Here is a 5,132-nt window from a genome sequence, read left to right on the forward strand (position 1 = left end):
GAGGGGGGAAAATGGGGGGGAAATCAAAGATGATATGTTTTAAGACAATGTGTTTTGTTTAAATTCTTAATAAAAATATATATTTTTAAAAAGAACAGTTTCAGGTTAAGTTCTTAACCCGAGGTACCACTGGACCATAACGAAGGCTGATCGCCGAAGAATTAATGCTTTTGAATTATGGTGCTGGAGGAGACTCATGAGAGTCCCATGGGCTGCAAGAAGATCAAACATATCCATTCTGAAGGAAATCAGCCCTGAGTGCTCACTGGAAGGACAGATCTTGAAGCTGAGGCTCCAATACTTTGGCCACCTCATGAGAAGAGAAGACTCCCTGGAAAAGACCCTGATGTTGGGAAAGATGGAGGGCACAAGGAGAAGGGGACGACAGAGGACGAGATGGTTGGACAGTGTTCTCGAAGCTACCAGCATGAGTTTGACCAAACTGCGGGAGGCAGTGGAAGACAGGAGGGCCTGGCGTGCTCTGGTCCAGGGGGTCATGAAGAGTCGGACACGACTAAACGACTAAACAACAACAACCACTGTACATGTAAACTGGGCACTTGACAGCATTTTGGAGTTCCAAGGTGTCGGAAGCAGACCTTGGATAGCTCAGTGAGTACAGCCCTGAGACTGTCCTGAGTTCGAGTCCAACACTGGGAGAAAGACTCCTGTATTGCAGAGGTTGCCCTAGATGACCCTCACAGCCCCTTCCAACTCTACGATTCTATCATTTTCCCTCTCCTCTCTTTCTTTCTCCGCCATACAGATAGATGCCTTCTCTGCAGAAGATGAATTTTCCTCTCATTGTTATTGTGTCTCTCTCAAGGTGAATTATCAATAGGAATATGATGTGCATATAGAAAGGAGAGGAAGTGACTGAATTGAAGCGGGGGAGGGGGCAGGTACAGCAGGGTGGATACGCATGTGGGTGAACAGGGAAGGGCCAGCACTGGCAGCATGCAAGGTTTTATGGGATGGTGGATAATGGACGGCCCACGCTTTTCAAAAGGAATGGGTGGCGTGGTTGAGCACACCTCCCACGCGTCATTACGGAAGGTCAAGGCAAGGGGGAGGTAAATGGATTCCCCTCCTCTGTCTCATACATAGACACCCACCCACAACCACATGCAGAGTGAGAGAACAAAGCGAAGGAGAAGGGAAAAACGAAGGCAGCCCATTGTTAATCCCTTCGGTAACCCTGTTATTTCCATTAATGCTGAACTGCGTTTGGTATTGATCTTTTGGCAGCTTTAGAAATGGGGCATCAATGTGCTCTAATATTTCGTGTGTGTGTGTGTGTGTGTGTGTGTGTAACAAATTGAGCTAAGCACAAAGCCATTGAAAAAAGAAAGAAAGAAAGAAAGAAAGAAAGAAAGAAAAGTCTTCTTTCACAGGTATATCTCAACTTTTGCCCCAAATAGAAGAAGAAGAAGAAGAAGAAGAGTTTGGATTTGATACCCCGCTTTATCACTACCCGAAGGTGTCTCAAAGCGGCTAACATTCTCCTTTTCCCTTCCTCCCCCACAACAAACACTCTGTGGGGTGAGTGCGGCTGAGAGACTTCAGAGAAGTGTGACTGGCCCAAGGTCACCCAGCAGCTGCATGCGGAGGAGAAGGGAATCGAACCCAGTTCACCAGATTATGAGTCCACTGCTCTGAACCACTACACCACACTGGCTCTCCCAGCTCTCACCTGGGAGCATCTCCCCTTCCCTGCCTCTCACACAGGGCCCTTCACCAACTGACCATTACTTCCATCTGCGTAAAGGTCTCTCTTGAACCTGGAGCAGAGGACAACAGCAACAAAAGGCAGATCAAAACCGAAACAAACAAACAGGGAAAAGAGTGCGCTCTGATGTTTGGAAGGACTTTCTGATGGCAAAAGCAGAGCAGATGGTGGTGGATTCTCCTTCGTTGGAGGCATTTAAGCAGAGGTTCGATGGCTTCCTGCCAGGGATTCTTTATAGTTTGGTTCCTGCATTGCAGGGGGTTGGACTAGATGACCTTTGGGCTCCCTTCAAACTCTACAATTCTGTGATCATATGATACGCCATATAGCACCCTGTGATCATAAAGGTAAAGGGACCCCTGACCATTAGGTTCAGTTGTGGCCGACTCTGGGGTTGGGGCGCTCATCTCGCTTTATTGACCGAGGGATCTGGGGTACAGCTTCCGGGTCATGTGGCCAGCAGGACTAAGCCACTTCTGGCGAACCAGAGCAGCACACGGAAACACCGTTTACCTTCCCGCTGGAGTGGTACCTATTTATCTACTTGCACTTTGATGTGCTTTCGAGCTGCTAGGTTGGCAGGAGCAGGGACCGAGCAACGGGAGCTCACACCGTCGTGGGGATTCGAACCGCTGACCTTCTGATCGGCAAGTCCTAGGCTCTGTGGTTTAACCCACAGCGCCATCCGCATCCCATCCTGTGATCATACAGTGAAATATATTCTAGGGTAGAATCCAACACAAGGATTTCTGCTTATGCAATGGAACGCCCTCCCTTAAAATTATTATTATCTTTTATAGTGTGTGTGTGTGTGCTTGTGTATCCCATCTTTTTCCTCCTAGGAGCTTGAGGTGGCATAAACAGTCCTCCCCCTTCTAATTGCATCAACACAACACCCTTGTGAGGCTGGTTAGGCTGAGAGGCGGTGACTGGCCCAGTGAGCTACATGGCAGACTCTCCCTGGGAAGTGAAGCTTGCTAAGGGTGCTGGGAACTGTAGCTTTGTGAAGGGGTGAACTATAGTTCCCAGGATTCTTCGAGCCATATGCTTTTAAATATACAGTGTGGATTCAGAACTGTGGCCCGCCCACTTCCTTTGTTTGGATGACAGAAACGTAAAAGAGCATTTGAATACCTTATCTGTAAAGCATTTTAAGAGATAGCCAAAAGGAGGGAATCTCTCATGTAATGCAGATTCTAAGCTGGTTTGCTTAGGCCAGGGGTGCCCAAACTTTTCCACAGAGGGCCAGATTTGATGAAGTGAACATGCGTGAGGGCCGACCAATGCTGTTCAGCTTTTTCTAAGGATTTTATCCCAGGACATATACTGCCAAGGGGACCAGATTAAATCGACCAGCGGGCCGGATTAGGCCCCTGAAATGGACTTTGGACATGCCTGGCTTAGGTCAGCTTGACGGTGTTAAACCAGCCTGATTTTGAAACTTCAGTGGCCAGGACCACTAAATGCCCACTTTCGAGTTTGAGTTTGTGCAGATCTGACAATCTCGTCTATAGACATTCACTGCATGCAGCGTGGCAGGCATCTCCGCTTGGATAAATGCAGTGTTCCGTTTGCTTTCAGTTCATTTATCTACCAGACAGTTCAATCTCTGTTCAGCTCTTCCTTCAAAAAGTGCATGTGACAATTTTTAGACGTGATGGGTTCTGGCTGCAGGTTTTAGGCACTTTCCACGTAGGGATTTTGCAGTGTGCAAAGCTGGTCCGAGAGCCAACTCACTCACGCACTCTGCAGCGTGGCAGAAACATTTGTGCCTGTCGTGCATTTGCTGCAACAAAGAGGGACGAGTCACAGCTGAGTAGCAGAACACAGGGCTTCCATGCAAAAGCTCCCTGATACTACCACCCATTAAAAGGGTCAGTGGGAGGGAAGAGAGTGGAACGGACCCTATGCTTTAGATCCTGGGAGATGCTTCTGGCTAGAGAAGACAAGGCTGAGTTCAATGCACCAATTCCTTGAGTCTCCATTGTTTGCCTTATCCCAGATATGCCCGCTCGACTCCTTTGATCTGCTGTACTGTCGCTGCTACAGGTGTCAAACAAAACCCATTCCCCCTTTGTAAGAAATCGCTCTTTGGAACTCATTGCCTATCGACATCATACAGGTGCCTTCGCTGTACTGTTTTTGATGCCTACGTGAAACTTTTTTTATTCATGAAAGCCTGGACAGGAGCCTGTAAAAGTTATATGTGCTGTATTTTTTTTAAAGCTCCTGTTGATTTTAAATCGACTTTAATTTTTTTATACTGCCTGCTTTTAACTGCTTTTACTTATCGTTTTAATGCTTTATTTTATATTATTGTAAACCACTTAGAGGGGGTGCTTTTTTAAACTTACAATCAAATGGTATATCAATTTGTTAAATAATAAAAAAACAAATAATTATAGAATAGCCCAAGGCCCATCTAGTCCAGCTTCCTTTTGGAAGACTTTTAGAAGACATCTGAAGGCAGCCCTCTTTAGGGAAGCTTTTAATGTTTAACAGACCACTGTATTTTAATACTTTGTTGGAAGCCACCCAGAGTGGCTGGGGAAACGCAGCCAGATGGGTGGAGTATAAACAAATTATTATTATTATTATTATTATTATTATTATTATTATTATTATTATTCCTGATCTCACAGAGGCCAAGTGGATGTCTATGCCAGGACCAGAGGGCAACAAGAAGGCTCTCCCAAACTCCTGAGTGTTCCCTTAATCCCCAAAGCAGTGGCGTAGCGTGGGGGGTACAGGGGGGGCCGGCCGCACCGGGCGCAACATCTGGGGGTTAGGGTTAGGGGGCGCAAATCCACGGGTTAGGGGGCGCAAATTACTTGCCTTGCCCCGGGTGCTGACAACCCACGCTACGCCACTGCCCCAAAGCAAGTTTGCTGTGGTTTCCCAAATGTCTGTGGATATGCATTTCTCTTTCTTTACATTCGGGGACATTTCTCACTGACCTGGGTTTGCCTGCTTTAGCCGGGAGGGGAGCCTGTCTTGCGACCCTGGCAGGGATTTCTGCCTGCTGCTGCGCAGTCCCCTTTTTTGCCATTTTGGGGGTATCGATTTCAAACTCCGTAGTAGTCGCCTAAGAAATGTAACGTGTGAAGGGGCCCTTATTGTGATGGACACCCTATGCACCCAGAGGGGATTGCTTCTGAGATCTAGGGGTTTTGTTTTGGAGAATGAAGTTTGCGCCTCGCCAGCTCTTTTCCGCTGCCCCCCGACTCCTGCAGAAAGGCTCTCTAGCAAGGCTCTGCTGGTGGCCTTCCTTTCCCCCCCCCCCATGGAGGTGTCGAAGAGCCAGATGATGCTTCTCATTATTCAGAGCTTCCGTCTTCCCCTATTGGCTCGGGAGAGCTTGAGCTGCGCCGGGGCTGTGTGGCAGGAGGCGGCGGCGTGTCAA

The 5,132-nt window shown here is 47.8% G+C and overlaps 1 long non-coding RNA gene across 1 annotated transcript in view; it reads left to right on the forward strand.

The window, feature by feature from the left end:
* The window catches only part of LOC309534407, a 200,081-nt gene that overhangs the window by 159,435 nt on the left and 35,514 nt on the right, over positions 1 to 5,132 (forward strand). The gene's annotated exons all lie outside the window — the stretch shown is intronic.

This window comes from Podarcis vaucheri, assembly GCF_965113315.1.
Source record: "Podarcis vaucheri genome assembly, chromosome: 6".
NCBI classification, from domain to species: Eukaryota; Metazoa; Chordata; class Lepidosauria; order Squamata; family Lacertidae; genus Podarcis; species Podarcis vaucheri.